Source organism: Chelonia mydas, chromosome 5 (genome assembly GCF_015237465.2).
Source record: "Chelonia mydas isolate rCheMyd1 chromosome 5, rCheMyd1.pri.v2, whole genome shotgun sequence".
NCBI classification, from domain to species: domain Eukaryota; kingdom Metazoa; phylum Chordata; order Testudines; family Cheloniidae; genus Chelonia; species Chelonia mydas.
The window spans coordinates 12,727,119-12,744,823 of record NC_051245.2 but is presented as its reverse complement, the minus strand read 5'-3'; the positions used below and the strand labels follow the sequence as shown (position 1 = coordinate 12,744,823).

At 48.6% G+C, this 17,705-nt stretch overlaps 1 protein-coding gene across 2 annotated transcripts in view; it reads right to left on the bottom strand.

Annotated features, from left to right (window-relative positions):
* The window catches only part of RNF165 (ring finger protein 165), a 112,334-nt gene that overhangs the window by 28,461 nt on the left and 66,168 nt on the right, over positions 1 to 17,705 (bottom strand). The gene's annotated exons all lie outside the window — the stretch shown is intronic.

The window sequence follows — 17,705 nt, the reverse complement described above, 5'->3', positions numbered from 1 at the left end:
CACCACATAAATACCTATTTCCTTAGAACTTTTGCATTCATAACAGCTGCCATATTGGCAGGCATACTAGGGATTGAACATGCATGCTGCACACCCACTGAAAAAACATCCTCATGTAGGAAATTAAAGACAGCAATATCATCATACGAACTACTTATTTTTAGTGTGTCTCATACTATAAGATGAATGTTTGTAATAAACCTCAGAGGTTTATTAGAATAAGTCTTCCGGTACAGATGAAAGCCGAAAATGTAGACTCTCTTATCCTCTAAGCCTAAGGCCATCTCTTTTATTCAGCCCAAGTGAAACCTTATACCAAAGACATCCAGCTTGTTTGTTTCATCTTGGGAGGCCTGGTTTTCATATAACCTTTTGGTAACATATGCAAGATCCTTCCTAAACTAACAATAAACCAGGTGCTACCTACTAGAGGCCCATGTCCCTCTCACTCAAACAGACCCCAGCTAGTGCTAGTAATGGGCCAAGGGACATGAATTCAATTCCCTTTTCTACCACAGACTTCCCGTTTTACCTTAAGCAAGTCACTCAGAGCCTGTCTACATGGGATGTTAGTGCACAGCAAGCCAGAGTGTTAATCTACAGTACACTGGCTGTCGCCAACCGGGAGTAGGTCAGAATTCACTGCAGAACTGTTAGCATACTGTGCCACATAGGACATTACTGCATGGCAAACTAGTGCACTGTAGATTCACACCCAGGTTTGCCCCACACTAAAGTCCCATGTGGGACAAGCCCTAAGTTTCTCTTTGTCTCAGTCCCCGTCTGTAAAATGGGGATATTAGCATTTCCCTTACCACTGGTTTTGTGAGCATAAGCGCATTAAATATTGTGAGATGCTCAGACACTACTGTATTGGGGGCCATATAAGAATCAGAGACAAAAAATAATCATTGGCACTTCTATGATGCTTTCAATCAGAACACCTGAAACATTATATTCATCTCGTCTCACAACACCCCTGTGTAGGTAGGTGGTGTTATCTCTTTTGCCAACTCTTACGAATCTCATGAAATTTAGTGTTTTTCTTCTGTGGCAAAGTGGTATAAAAAAAGCAGGTAAACCGAACTCCATATTTCCCAGATGAGATATGGGTAAAAACTCTGTTTACCCAAATTTTCCCCTCAACTACACTACTGTTTTTTGCCAAGCCTTGGCTCCTGGAGTCAGCGCAGCATCTCACTACAATTCTTTACAACTCTCCACTCTAACTTTTCTCCCATATCAAGACAGATTTCCCTATGCACCACACTAAGACTGGCCCTTACGTGGATGTATAGGGATCGCACACTGAGCCCCAGCCCTCCTCCCTCCCCCGCTCCCCCATCTGCATACACCAGGCAATACAGGCCCTGTGATCAGTAGAGCACATGGATTTCTCCGTCTGTGACACCTTGGAGTGCAGAGAGGCCTGAAGTGGGGCCGTGGTTGATGGTTTAATATACTGCTCTCTCTGATGGAGTGTATCAGTGATCATAGTGCGCTGAGCGCTCCAGGAGAAATTCTGCTTCCTGAGGCCCAGCATTCCTTCAAGAACTCCCTTGAGGATGGTGTATCTCCAAACACGCTCAACATGGGGCCATGCATATAACGCACCATTGACCACTGTATCAAGATCAGTTCTTGCTGCAAGTCATTAGCATCATACACTCCACCACCATCCATCTCCTCCCCATTTGTGCGTGAAATACGATTGCTTCTCAAGAGGCATTTAAATAAATAGACACCCACCTATCTCTTGAAAATAGAACAACAATTCTTGCTGGACAAAACTCTCCTTTCAGAACTCCTCTGAGAGAGAGTCAGATAATCTACTTCCTACAGCACACAGACAGCATGCCATACAGCACGCACACTGGAGACAAGTGGAGGTTGCTTTCGAATGCTTTGTTCATTACATACTTACTGTATAGTGGACTGCACGAGACATAACCCTGCAACTAGAACAATGCTCACAATTAAGCCAAAAAACACAGGAAATGTACCCAAGTTGAAGTTTTCTTACAAACTCAAATCTCTGACCAGGTTTGGAAGCCGCTTGAGAGAAGCAGGGTCCAGTTTGGGGTGAACTTGGGACAATGTTATGGTATTGAACTGGAAGCATATTATTTATTGTACTGGGCGCCAACAATTAGCATGGGGCTTTGAATACACAGTAAAGTTCAGCCTAATCTGCAAAGCTGAGAAGTGGCTCCAAATTCCTTTAGAGAGCAGGGTGTTCTTATGCCAGGCAGTGTTTTGGGGTCATCTTAGGTCAGACAAAGGCAAAGCAGTTTGGCCATCTATTCTCTAGGGTGCCTCTACAAGTCAGAAGCGGTGGAAGAATTATGCAGTGGACATATTTGAAATTTGTGGTTTTGCATGAATTTGTCCTGAAAACAAGCAACAAGCTGGTGTTTCTAATGGAGAGGAAGACCCACAAACACTGGCCGATTGAAACTAAGGGGACACCTACACTCGGAGCTGGGATTGTGATTCCCAGCCATGTAGACATACTAGTGATAGCTCTCTTCGAGCTAGTCCACCAGAAGTAGGAGTGTAAGTGGGGAAGCATGGACAGCAGGTCAGCAGCAAAGCTAGCTCCCCCGATAACAAACCCGCCTGAACAGAGCCATTGGCCATTATTTTTGAAACTCGTGGCAAACGGGGGAAGTCCCAGATGACTGGAAAAAGGCTAATGTAGTGCCAATCTTTAAAAAAGGGAAGAAGGAGGATCCTGGGAACTACAGGCCAGTCAGCCTCATCTCAGTCCCCGGAAAAATCATGGAGCAGGTCCTCAAAGAATCAATCCTGAAGCACTTACATGAGAGGAAAGTGATCAGGAACAGTCAGCATGGATTCACCAAGGGAAGGTCATGCCTGACTAATCTAATCGCCTTCTATGATGAGATTACTGGTTCTGTGGATGAAGGGAAAGCAGTGGATATATTGTTTCTTGACTTTAGCAAAGCTTTTGACACGGTCTCCCACAGTATTCTTGTCAGCAAGTTAAAGAAGTATGGGCTGGATGAATGCACTATAAGGTGGGTAGAAAGTTGGCTAAATTGTCGGGCTCAACGGGTAGTGATCAATAGCTCCATGTCTAGTTGGCAGCCGGTGTCAAGTGGAGTGCCCCAGGGGTCGGTCCTGGGGCCGGTTTTGTTCAATATCTTCATAAATGATCTGGAGGATGGTGTGGATTGCACTCTCAGCAAATTTGCGGATGATACTAAAGTAGGAGGAGTGGTAGATACGCTGGAGGGCAGGGATAGGATACAGAGGGACCTAGACAAATTGGAGGATTGGGCCAAAAGAAATCTGATGAGGTTCAATAAGGATAAGTGCAGGGTCCTGCACTTAGGACGGAAGAACCCAATGCACAGCTACAGACTAGGGACCGAATGGCTAGGCAGCAGTTCTGCGTAAAAGGACCTAGGGGTTACAGTGGACGAGAAGCTGGATATGAGTCAGCAGTGTGCCCTTGTTGCCAAAAAGGCCAATGGCATTTTGGGATGTATAAGTAGGGGCATAGCGAGCAGATCGAGGGACATGATCGTTCCCCTCTATTCGACATTGGTGAGGCGTCATCTGGAGTACTGTGTCCAGTTTTGGGCCCCACACTACAAGAAGGATGTGGATAAATTGGAGAGAGTCCAGCGAAGGGCAACAAAAATGATTAGGGGTCTGGAACACATGACTTATGAGGAGAGGCTGAGGGAACTGGGATTGTTTAGTCTGCAGAAGAGAAGAATGAGGGGGGATTTGATAGCTGCTTTCAACTACCTGAGAGGTGGTTCCAGAGAGGATGGTTCTAAACTATTCTCAGTGGTAGAAGAGGACAGGACAAGAAGTAATGGTCTCAAGTTGCAGCGGGGGAGGTTTAGGTTGGATATTAGGAAAAACTTTTTCACTAGGAGGGTGGTGAAACACTGGAATGCGTTACCTAGGGAGGTGGTAGAATCTCCTTCCTTAAAAGTTTTTAAGGTCAGGCTTGACAAAGCCCTGGATGGGATGATTTAATTGGGGATTGGTCCTGCTTTGAGCAGGGGGGGTTGGACTAGATGACCTCCTGAGGTCCCTTCCAACCCTGATATTCTGTGATTCTGTGATTCTATGAACACCGTGGGTGTGTACTCGGCATGACAAGCACCTGCTGCCGCTCGCTGCTGCCTGTTCTCCCAAGGCTACACTCGTACTCTTAGTGTGTTAGCTCCAAGCATAGACATACCCTAAAACAGCTGATTGAACACACAAACCACCAACTTTTGAACAATTCCGTGTAAAACCCGATCATACATTGGTTCTGATGAGCTCACTCGCTGGCAATGGTTGAATGAAGACATTCACACATTGGGAGCCTAATGAAACTGGATGATTTGTCCACAGCTTGGAGGCTCCATTACAAATGTTTCACGCTGCTCTGGGGCAGAATATTACACTCTGTATTTTTATCTCTGATGAAGACAGTCTCCATTAGACCCGGGCCCATATTAGCTAGCTGCTTGCGGGAACATTCGTTAAGATAAAAGCCATAAACTTGCTTTGACAGAATTTGTGACTTTTTTTTATTCCTTTCCTACAAGCAGTGTGTGTGGTTGTGAGGATGTCTGAGGAAAGACAGAAGCTTTGTGAAATACATCTGCAGGCCTGTGGCTTCAAAGGAAGTCTTAGCACAGCCATCTTGAAATCTCTGTCACCTCTCTCTTTCTGTTGTGGTCATCCAGACAGAAGCAGAAACAATACCAGTACAATGCAACTGACCAACCACACATCACAAAGAGCAAATAGTTATTGAAAATCACACAGGATGAAATCTGTTAACTAGGGTAAACCCATAGTACCTCCGCTGACATCAATTGGAACAGAATTATCCTGGATTTACCCCGATGTAACTGAAATCAGAATCTGGCCTTGCAGTACCATTCCTTTACTGAATTTAATGGAAGATTTCTCAGAGTAAAGTGCACAGGATCAAGCCCTATAGTATTTACTCCAGTAATATTTATTTTTTTCTTTTTGCTCAGCCAATATTTCAGTCCCAGGTCAGATTTGCATTGGAACATAAAGTCACTGCCCATGAGAGATTCTGCGTCAAATGAGAACTTGATCCATTTATTTCAACAGTCCTTTGTTTAGACAGTAATATCTGGCACAGCAGAGAGAAACCCATAACTAAAGATCTGTCCAGAGACACCACACTGGCTCAGTGTTTGTGCTTCCTGTAATGATGGCAAGGATGTCATTTTCACTTTCCAGAGCACCTCTTCAGCCTGTAGGACATTTCTATGGCAAAAATGATTACGCTGGAAATGTGCACATCACATTCAAAAGCCACTAATTGCATCCTTCCTGTGCCATGCTCTGCATAACCTATCTGCAGTGGGAATTTGTATATAAAATCTCCCCAATGCATTTTCTACGGCATGCATCCGATGAAGTCAGCTGTAGCTCATGAAAGCTTATGCTCAAATAAATTTGTTAGTCTCTAAGGTGCCACAAGTCCTCCTTTTCTTTTTTCAAAAAGGAAATGTAGTTCTAGGATTAAAGAAGGGAGATGGAGATTCAGATACTCCCTGTGTCAAGTCACAGAGGGCCTCAAGTTTCTATCTCCATGTGAATGGGAGATCTGAGCCACTGACTGGACCAACCACAATTGACTTTATTTTTCCATTAATGCACTTTGATCTCCTGACAAGTAAGCAGAGAGCTTACCAGTGAGAAACTGACCAGCTCACGGCCTAAAGGACTGGTCTCTGCATTAATAGCTGCTTTCTTAGGGCCTGCTCCAAAGCCCGTTGAAGTCCACTGAAAGACTCCCACTGACTCTCCAGACGAACTGGGAAAGAGAGTGTGTGCTAGCTTGGGGATGCATACACTTAGACCACCAAGTGATGAAATGCTGCTGCTGTTGCTGCTGAGGGCTTTTGAGCCGAAGCAAATCTGGAAAAACAGCATGTTCCCCTCCTTTCTCTACCAGCAAGGTGGATTCAAAAGCCCATCGGGGCACCTCCTCAATGTGTCCAGTTTATTTATGTGCCTCCCTAAATTGGAACTTCTAGCGCTTCCCTGAGGTTCCGGATTATTAACAATTTATGTGTGCTCTCTCGCTCTCAATATCCATTTTCCCCTTTTGCCGCTTACCTGTACTTTTCCATTAGACTATGATATTTAAATAGTAACTTGAAGGAATATTGGATCAGCAGCCCAGAGAGGGACCCTACTGAAAACAATACCCAGCTGCTGTGTCAGCGGAGGAGATAACAAATCACAACTCAGCCAGAGACACCAGTTCCCACTTAGCTGATAAAGGCTGAGCAACGTGGGGATCAGCAATCTCAGGGGCTAGGCCTGCATAAAATTATCCTGACGGTATGTTGCTTGGCAGCATAATGGTTTGACTCTCTATCTTCTCCCCTTCATTTCCTGGCTTTCCCTTTGTGATTGATCACATTCAGGCTCCCTGTCATTCTGCACTGACTCAGTGCTTGTCACGAAGTCCTCAATGTGTCCTAACTAACCCTTTCCAACATCAGATGGCAGGCTGCATCCTGTGCTGAATTACACCTGTCTGACTGTATGGAAGCCAATGTGGCAATTTCACCCTGTGCTGATGTAGAATGGACAAAACACAAAAGGTTTGGGATGGCTCAGGAAAATAGCCCTGTGTCTAACTGCTTAGCCCACGAAGCTTATGCTCAAATAAATTTGTTAGTCTCTAAGGTGCCACAAGTACTCCTGTTCTTTTTGCTTATCCAAATGATTAACAGAGAGGAAGGATTGTACAGTGGTTATAGCAGTAGCCTAAGGCTTGTCTAAGCAAACACTCAGTTTGCGGCAGCTGGGGTGTCAATCTACCCTGCACTAGCGTGCCCAGCATTAAGTGTCTGTCTGGTTTCTGCTGCCACACACTAAAAGTCTCCTAGGGTGTTTTGATCTACCCCGTTTCAAAGCAGGGCAGATCAAAGGGCACTAGAAACTTTTAGTGCATGGCAGCACAGTCCACCCAGACACTTAATGCGGGGCATGCCAGTGCAGGGTAGATTGACGCCCCAGCTTGTTGTCAACTGAGGCCTGGTCTGCACTTAAAAGTTAGGTGAATATAGCTATGGCAGTCAGGGGTGTGAAAGTCACACCTCTGAGCCCCATAGCTATGTCAACCTAACCCCCAGCTTATGTAAGCGGGGGAATAGTCCCGCTACTGTGGGCGACTTTCCTGGCTTCTGCACTACCTCGGTGAAGTGGGCTAGCAAAAGGATCCGAGTCCTCGCTTCCACTTCCTTTACCCAGTGGCCTCCCTGCCCTTGAGGGCTCCCCTTCCACTCTCATGTCTGGCAGAGTCCTCGTAACCCCAACAAGGCTCGACCCCCAACCCTGCTGTGGTCACCTAGGACATTGGCTAGGGTGTCCCCACTCCGGGGTACTCTCTCCGCACTGGGCGATTCTCTGACCCACTGACCATTACATACAATTGAAAGCAAATGCAAGTTATTTAATCAACAATTAATTTTAAAAAGAATAAGGAAAAATGGGAAAGGTTAAAGGAAACATATCAACCCACTCTGTGGCAGGGAACATCACAAACAGTGTCTCTGGAATGTCCGGGCAGTTCACAGTCTGTTCCTTGTAAGTCCCAGGCCTCCTTCTCAGGCCCTGGCTGTGCTGTAGGGATGCTGTGGGTTGGACACTTGCTCTGGTGGTGGCCACACACTCTAGGTGGTAGGACCCTTCTTCCTAGTGTCACCCCCGCCCTGTTGGGGTTACGATCCAAGCCTGGCCTTTAAAGCCTCTTGGCTGAGGCGTCTCCCTGTGCTGGGTCTGCTGCCCAGGGTCCCCCTCGGTCTCCCCAGCTGCTCACTGCACCCAGCTCCGGACTGCTCCAGCCCCAGCTCCACCACTCTGTCTCTGCACTGCTGCTGCTGCTCTGCCTCCAGCTCCCTGGGCTGCTTCTTTGGCCACTCTGCCTCTGGTTGCTCCTAGCACAGGTCTGCTCTGCAGGCTGCTTCTGTGACTCTGCTCCTAGCATTGACCTGCTTCGTGGCCTGCTTTTCTGGCCCCTCTGGCTCTGGTTGCTGCAGCTCTGCTCCCAGGACAGGGTCTGCTCTCTCTGGGTTGCTTTTCTGGTCTCTCTGGATCTGGCACAGCTCTGCTCCCCAGCTTAGCTCAGGTCCCTGCTTTCTCCTTAGCTCGGCCCCACTCTATCTGACCCAGGCAATTCAAGCTCACACAGAGGAGGACGGGACCTCCCTGGCCTCCTGACTCCCTGATTAGCATGCCTGCCCTGTCATTCAGGCTGACCTGGAGCATTGGCCTCTCCCCATTGTTCCTGGGGACTATCAGTCTCAGGGTCCTGGTTTCCCATAGACCCTTCCCCTTTTAGTACTTGGAGCTAGCCAACCAAAACACCACCACTGAATGTTAGTAAGCGGGCAACAGTCCCCTTACACATAGATGCACGTGGTCGACAGAAGACTTCTGCCTTTGGCTAGCTACCGCTGCGGAAGGAGATGGATTTCCTACAACAACAGAAAACCCCCTTTGTCAAGGTTCCTTCCCCACTCTGAACTCTAGGGTACAGATGTGGGCACCAGCATGAAAAAACCCCTATGCTTATTTTTACCAGCTTAGGTTAAAACTTCCCCAAGGTACAAATTATTTTACCTTTTGCCCCTGGACTTTATTGCTGCCCCCACCAACCGTCTTACAAATATATAACCGGGAAAGAGCCCGCTTGGAAATGTCTTTCCCTCCAAAATCCTCCTAAACCCTATACCCCGTTTCCTGGGGAAGGCTTGATAAAAATCCTCACCAATTTGCATAGGTGAACACAGACCCAAACCCTTGGATCTTAAGAACAATGAAAAAGCAATCAGGTTCTTAAAAGAAGAATTTTAATTGAAGAAAAAGTAAAAGAATCACCTCTGTAAAATCAGGATGGTAAATACCTTACAGGGTAATCAGATTCAAAACATAGAGAATCCCTCTAGGCAAAACCTTAAGTTACAAAAAGACACAAAAACCGGAATATACATTCCATTCAGCACAACTTATTTTATCAGTCATTTAAACAAAACAGAATCTAACGCATATCTAACTAGATTGCTTATTAGCCCTTTACAGGAGTTCTGACCTGCATTCCTGCTCTGGTCCCAGCAAAGGCAACACACAGACCGAGAGAAACTTTGTTTCTCCCCCCCTCCAGCTTTGAAAGTATCTTGTCTCCTCATTGGTCATTTTGGTCAGGTGCCAGCGAGGTTATCCTAGCTTCTTAACCCTTTTCAGGTGAAAGGGTTTTTTCCTCTGGCCAGGAGGGATTTAAAGGTGGTTAGCCTTTCCTTTATATTTATGACACCCTTCCATTGCTGTAGGAAGTGGCTACATTACGCAACAGCACAACTATGGCACCACAGCCGCTGCACTCGGAGAGTAGCCATGGCCTAATCATTAGTTTAGACATGCCCTCAGACTTAGGAGGCCTGGGTTCAAGCTCCTGTTCCTCTTTGAGCTTGGGCAAATCACGTAGAGCCAGATCCTCAAAGGTATTTGGTGCTTAGGGCCACCATTGACATTTTCAAAACCGCTGCTCAGCTGCCTCCTATCACTGTAACTACCTAAGTCCCCTAGGCACCCACATTCCTGCCAGTGGGCGTTTCCAAAGCCACCTAAGCTGTGACACCACTCCACAGCTAACGAGCTGCCCAAAGCCCTAGCTCAAGCTGAAGCCGCAGAGGCCCCAAAGCGGGATTCTCAAAGTGGGCAGGGGAATGCCTGGCTCACCAGCAGGACCTGGTCCTGTAGGTGTGCTCCAAGAACACCTGAAATCTGTTGGACTCTGCAGCAGGAGGGCTGGATGGAGGCCACCTATAGGTGGGGGGATAGCACAGCAGCGGACGAACAGGGAAATGTAGGGTGAGCAAGGGCAAAGGACACAGAGACAGAGGCAGCTTCACCTGTTAAGGAATGGTCTACCTAAGTGGCTGACCTGGCTTAGATCCCTAACTCCAGACCAGAGTTTGCTGCTGAGATCCCGAGCAGACAGAAATGCCATCTCTGGCCCATCAGTCAGATGTACCATGTTAGCCACCTAAAGATGCACCTAAGCCTCTCTCCTCGGCATTGCACTCATGACTTGCTTACGCAGCTCCTTGCTCAGGTGGCTGGTTCTCACGATCCCCTCCCTAAATGCTTAATTCTCCCCATGCATAGTACATGGAGCCGGGGTGTCTAGCTCAGGGTGGAGATGTCACGAGGCAGCAGACAACATAGGGTTAGGCATTGCATTGCTAAGCTGAGCAGGTCTAAGGACCTGTGAGGAGCTGGGCCTTAGTCTCTCTGTACCCCTTTAAAATGGAGATGGCAGCACTTCATGTTGTGTAGGGTTACCATATTTGAACATTCAAAAAGAGGACACTCCACAGGGGGTGTTGGCCCCGCCCACAGTCCACGCCCACTCCGCCCCCACTCTGCCCCAGGTCCAGACCCCTCCCCACTCGGCCCCACCACTGCACCCCTCCTAACCCCTTGGCCCGCCACTGGCTTGCTGCGTCCCTCCTCAGTCCCCCACCCACCGCTCGCCTCCTCCCTCCTGCCACTCATCTCCTCACTCCCCTGCCTGAAACCCCCATGCCTGCCCCAAGAACCCCCGCCCGCCGCTGGCTCCCTTGCCACTCTCCTCTTCTGCCCCCGCTGCCCGCCGCTGGCCTTTTCACCCCCCACCGCCTGCCGCTGGCTCACCGCCCGCCTCCTCACCCTCCCTCCCGCCCGCTGCTGGCTCCCTCACCGCTCACCTCTTCACTGTCCCCGCCTGCCATGTGCCTCCTCACCCGCCTGCCCGCCGGCCCGCCAGCCACTGGGTCCCTCACCGCTCACCTCTTCACCCCTCCCCGCTCGCCTAGTCACCCCCGCACCCAGTGCTGGCTCACCGCTCACCTCTTCACCCCTCCCCGCTCGCCTACTCACCCCTCCTGCCACAGGACCCTCTGGCTCCTAGGATCAGGGGCAGCCGAGGGGTCGCCACGTGCTGCGCCCGCCACACGCGCGAGCTCCATGCTCCCATTGGCCGGGAAAAGCGCCAATAGGAGCTGCCGGAGCGGGGCTTGCAGGCGCCGGCAGGGCGCAGAGAGCCCTCCGCCCCCCCCACCCCCCAACCCGACCCTAAGAGCCAGAGGGACCTGCCGGGGGGTGAGGTGGGGAGTCCCGGGCATGCTTACCTGGGGCGGCTCCCGGGAAGCATCCGGCAGGTCCCTCTGGCTCCTCCTAGGGTGGGGTCAGGTCGGGGGGGGGGGGAGGGCGGAGGGCTCTCTGCCCACTGCCGGTGCCTGCAAGCCCCACCCCCGCAGCTCTGATTGGGCAGGAGGGAGCTGGTGCCGCACACGGAGACCCCCTCCGCCTCTGTGCCTAGGGGCTGCCCACACTGTAGGCTCTTGCCGGAGGGCGGGTGCCGGGAGCTGCCCCAGGAAGCGCCGCCAGCCCGGGATGTTTTTAGATATTTAAAAATTCCTCCCAGATGGTGATTTAAGAACTAAAAAGCCGGACGTGTCTGGGAAAATACCGATGTATGGTAACCCTAATGTTGTGAGGATACATACACTGAAGACTGTGAGGTGCTCAGACAGAGTACTGGGAGCCATGTAAGAACCATGGCAGATAGTCGGAAAGGAGCGGGGGAGAGCAGGGGAAATCACACCAGAGCAGATTTTCTTACTGGAAGCACCAGGCCACTTGAGACTGGGGGTGGGGTATTGGGTCCTCCCCTTTTATTTAATCTGAAAAACAAAAAGAAGTGTCAGGTAGCCTTACAAAACCAGCCAGCCTGAAGCCTAGCTATGACCAAGATGAGTACGCCACTTAAATGCCTGAACCAGATACAACAGACAGCTGGCCAGCCCACAATGTGCCATGTCACAGGTGTTAGGCACAGGCTTATTTAATACCTTTATTAACAATGATAAGGGGAAAGCTCTAACCACTGGACTATAGAGTCACCCTCACACTCTCTGACCCAATGCATATTTCATTATTTATACACAGTACAGCAACTTCAACAGGAGCGACGGAGAGGCCATAGGTGCCAACTCCATGGGTGCTCCGGGGCTCTGCACTGACTGGCAGCCAAGCTCCCTGCCCCGCCCCGCCTCAACTCACCTCCTCCCCTGAGCGCACCACGTCCCCGCTCCTCCCCCTACCTCCCAGCGCTTGCTGCCGCCAAACAGCTGTAGCAAGCTCCAGGAGGGAGGAGCGGGAACATGGCGCGCTCAGGGGAGGAGGAGGGGAAGAGGTAGGACCGGGGCGGGGATTTGGGGAAGGAGTCGGAATAGGAGCAGGGAGGGGGCAGAGACTTTGGGGAAGGGGTTGGAATGGGGGAGGGGCAGGGGTGGAGTCGGGGCGGGGACAGGGGCAGAGCACCCACCGGTGCAAGTAGAAGTCAGCGCCTATGGGAGAGGCCCACAGTAGAATATCCCAAGGTGCAGTGGCTATATCAGTCACCTGAGAAGTAAAAGACCTATGTTCAAATCCCTTTGCTGCATCAGGTGGGGGGCAATTGAACCAGGATCTCCTTCCTCGCAGGTGAGTACCCTAACTACTGGCCTGTGGGTTCTAGCATAGACCTGCTCCTCCATCCACCATTTTGCCTGGCATTAGGCGTGTGTCAGGAACCCCTACCAGACTGGGCCCCATGGCAAGATGGCTGTTGCCTATCTCTGCCTGCTCTGAGGATCCCACTGGGGCCCTTAGGATATGTCTACACACCTGCGGCTGGCCCATTTCAGCTAACTCAGGCTTGCAGGGCTTGGACTACAGGGGTGTAAAACTGCGGTGTGGCCATTCGGTCTGGAGACCGAGCTCTGGGGGCTCGCAAATGGGGAAGGTCCCAGGCTCCAGCCCAAGCCGAAACATCTACACAGCAATTTTACAGTCCTGCAGTCCAAGCCCCATGAGCCGGAGTCAGCTGACCTGGGGCAGCCCCGAACTGCAGTGCAGACAGACCCTTACATGCGAGATGGTGCCTAGAATGAGGTGTTGTGCCCATGTCCAGTGACAGGCACTTAGGCAACATGGGGACTTTTACAGCAAAATTTAAGTCGCCAAGAGATTCAGGTGACCCCAGAGTTTGGCGGCAGCTTAGTGGTGCCTAAATTTGGGCTTAGGTGCCTAAAGTGGGAGCTAGGCAACTAAATCCTTTTGTAGATGTGCAACTCAGTGATTACAACTCTGCCCTCAATTCACTATGGGAGAGATTGGCACAGCCCTCAGCAAGGGGTGAGGCATCTGCTGTGTTAGCCCCTGCATGTACTGTGCCTTAGAAACCCCCATTCCTCAACTGTCTCCTGCTTCCTCCTGGCTCCCTGGATGTAATGATTTACAGCTGGCCTTTAACAACAAATTACTACCCACCCCACACAGGTTTGGGAGTCCGAAGGGCGAAGCCATGCCTTCCACTGTCACACAGGCCTATGTGACTCTAGGTTTAGGCAAGCTATGCCTCTGTGTCTCTGCCTGTGAAATGGGGGTAATGATACTTCCCTGCCAAGGGAGGGGGCGATGTATTCAAAAATCCTAGAATTGTGCTTTAAGCTCCCTGGATGGAAGGCGCAGAGCAATAAGATAGCAACAGAAACACCAACAACAAATGAATCAGGTCTCGTCCTAGCAACCAGCTCCAAGTCATGATCAACTTGAAGAATTTGAAGGGGCGGGAAACGCCAGCACTTCATTAATTTACATTGGTGCAAAATCTGAGTACTGCTAACTAATTATCGCACTTCATTTGGCTCACCTCCACTTCACCAACACAAACGTTTGCAACTCCAATGATGGCATTGCTGACTACACTGATGATCTGACACAGAGCTTCTCTCTAATGCTGCACTGCAGCTCCCCGGGCTGGTGCTGCTGCATTTTCCAAAAGCAGCTAGTCCAGAAGCTAAGCACCTGCAGTTGCCATGGAATGACAGTGCTTAGGATTAGTTTTGCTGCAGAATAAAAGGACGCCCTAATTGGGAAGTGTGTGATTTTACTCTACTACTTTCCCTGCCATGCGTTTTGGTACAAAGTGTCATAGCAACACAGACAAGGAAGGCAGTTTCTGATGGTTAAAATGGAAGCTTGGGAGCAAGGAATTCTGGACTTTATCCCTGGCCCTGACACTGATTCACTGTCTGTCCCATAGACAAGTAACTTAGTTTCTCCACCTGTAAAATGAAGAAATACTTAACTAAGGAGGATGTTGTAGGACTGATTAATGGATATTTACGAAGCACTTTGAGATACTTTGATTAACAGTGCTATTACAGGCTTCAGTTCTACAACCCTTCACTCAGGGCTGGTCTACATCGGCAATGCTAAAGCTGCAGAGAGCTCTCCCAGTGCTCTAAGAAAACCGCCTGCACAAGGGGTGCAGTTCCCAGCGCTGGTGCATTGTCTACCCTGGCGCTTTACAGCGCTGTAACTTGCTGCGCTCGGGGGGGTGTTTTTTCACACTCCTGAGTGAGAAAGTTGCAGCGCTGTAAACTGCCAGTGTAGACAAGCCCTCACTGAAGTCAACAGGATTACTCAGGTGCGTAAGGATTTGCAGGCTCAAGTCCATGTACTCATCCATATTCTATGGGGAATCTGTATAATGAAACACCCTCTTTTCACACAGGAAGGAAAAAAATTGCTCAAGTCCCACAAATTTGTCTTCAGAAAGATAAGATGCAACACAAAGGCCCGAATTAATTGTAACGGTTGAGAATTCCCACTGTGGAAAATTCATCAAGTTTGTGGGGGACGAGAAGGGGAGGAAACAACTTTCCTTCCTGATTCTCATCAAAAGTTGAAATTTTGTCAAAATGTAGAAATTTTGACCGTCTCTGCAAGTTACTCGAAAAACAGTGGGGGGAAGAATTTTCCCAGAAAAATCCTCAGAGTCCACAGTAATACAATCAAAGCATTGTAGGATGAAGGTTTGCATGTGGCACCATAGATGTAGATATGTTTTGGTCCTTGTTACATTCTGTAGTGTGGGCCCGTGTGTTGACATCTAGGGCAGATTATTTTGGCCCATTCATTTCCCCACCTATGGGCTGTTATAATACCTAACTTGTATACAGTGATTTTCATCAGTAGAGCTGAAAGCACCTTACAAAGGAGCACCATTACCCCCATTTTAGAGATGGGGAAACTGAGGCACACAAAGGTGAACTGTCTTGCCCAAGGTCATGCAATAGACCAGTGACAGAGCTGGGAATAGAAGCCAGGTCTCCTGAGTCCCAGAACAGTACCCAATTCACTCTGCCTCTCTGTAAGCATTGGTGATTACCACAAGAGTTGCCATTAAAAAAAACCCCTTAAAAACTGCTTTTTCAATGAAGATTAACTATCCATTAAAACACATTGAAACTCATCATTTTTCAGGGGATGGTTTGAGCTACTTTCTCAATGTTTCACATATCATTTCTGAGATCAGCTCTTTCCACATAAGATCACTAATTATGCTGCAATAACCAGGAGGTAGACGGAGCCTCTGACTCCAACAGGACTGCTGAGCTGGGGTTGCCAACTTGGTAATATTTAAAAACTGGACACTCCAACAGGAGTACCAGAACCTCACCTACCCATCCCCTTCCTCCTGATGCCCTGCGCTGCCTTTTCCCTGGAGGCCCCACCCTATGTCCACTTCTCTTCCCCTCTCCCCTCCATCGCTTGCTGCTTTTCCCTTCCCTCCCTCCCCTCCTCCCCCCCCCCGGGTCAGGAGGGACTCTCCTACAGAACCTGGCAGGGAGCTGCAGGCCCCCCCCCACACACACACACACAAGTAGGAGGCAGCCCCAGCTCAGTAGCGGCTGGCCGGGTGATGAACCAGCACCTCCCCATCTCCCACGCCCGCAGTAACTGGACTTGGGTGCCCGGTCAGTAGATCTGACCAGACACCATCAAATCCCCTTTTCGACTGGACTTTCCGGTCCAAAACCAGGCACCTGGCCACCCTAGACAGCTCATGGAATAGCTACTCACCAATGTAAAGGGCTCCTAGTCTGATCCTATATTGGCAGAACCAACATTCACACGTAAAGAACAGCGTGCACAATTTTATTATCATGCACCAATATTCCATCCAAGGTGTTCATAAAATCCCGGGATCTATAATGTGCATATAAAAAAACCCCTCATCAGTGCTTGTGATGTAAAAATCTGTAGCTAATATTCTCAACACAGACATACACGTTTCAAGCGTTACAGAAAGAAAAGAAGGCCAAAAATCAGGTTTGCCCATATGAGTAATTCTACTGAATACAATGGGGCTACTCTGAGGAGGGCTACTCATGTGAGTAAGAGTTTCAGGATCAGGCCCCTTAGCTTTTATTGGAAATAGGCATCCCAAATATGCATCCCCAGGGGCAATGCAACTGTGTCACATATGAAAGGAAAACAAAAATCTGTTTTACATTGTTAAAGCTGCCCATGGTGCATGTGAATTTTTCCCCTTGGGTAAGGAACCCTGGCCAGTGTAAAAGAGGCATTAACAGCATGTGGGTGAGAGGGAGAGCGCTGAGCAGGTGTGTGCATGAATGTAGTGAGGGAGGGTGGAGGGAGTTGAAGTCCTATTTATACATCTCTGTCAGATCACAGAAGAGAGGGAAATGGCAGCTTCTGGTGAGTCCTGACTCACAGGACACAGTCACAGACAGATTTTGGAACTTCAAAAGATCTTCATTTGCCTCTCACAATCTGCTCAGATGGGAGAGGCAGACACAGCTGCATATCTTGATGTTGGCCACTTGCTATTGTTTAAACTCCAGCTCAAAATCCCCCCCACTCCAAAAATAAAGAAATAAATCAAAAGGCACCCAGATAAGAATGACACACACAGCTACAGCCATTAGGGCTGTATTCTGAGGGCTGTTTCTTAAAGCACCAGCCACTGCAAGGCTGATTTCAGCAATGCCTTCCAGCTAGGAAGTCTTTAAATAGAACTATTGCCCAGTAACACTAATAAATCAGCAGCCATGAGAGATTGTGATTTCACTCCAGTTTGGGTTTGTTATCCTAGAAATGCTCACATTTTATATTAAGGTTCTATTTAGAAATAGTTATAAATGAATACTGATTACATCACACACTGATATTAATAATGATTACTAGATGTTAGCAGCACATTACCGATATGAGTAGGGTGTTATATATGGGGATTCGTATATCAGCAGGTGTATTACAAGCAATCTGTTGAACCCTAACAATTGATTAATACTATTTTATAACATCCATGAATCATGTATTAATCTTTTACAGACTATTTGTAAATGTATCCTTATAAAAACAGCCCAAATTTATTCAGTGATCTGAAATGGGAGATTATATTGCATAAAAATACCCATAATAGACATAACCACAGAAGCTGTGTCTTTAATATGCTCATTTACTTCAGTTTACAAGACAGGAAACTCAATACAGAGGAGAGATTCTGCTACAGCCACTAGACATGGAGGTCTGGGGTGCAGGGAGATATATAGGGTGGGAAATCACTCTGTCCTGATTTCAGTGCCTTTTACAACAGCATTGCCATTTTGTTTAGGAAATTCTGAGAACTGTGCCAAAAACAAAAAGCCAACCAGTATCCATGAAAAGAGGATATTAAACAGTCTGATGCACCACACATATTGTGAATAACCAAACTTATTGCAGAGCCATAACCAGGGGTTGTGAGCGCTCAGCACCTAGGGGTTTTGCCT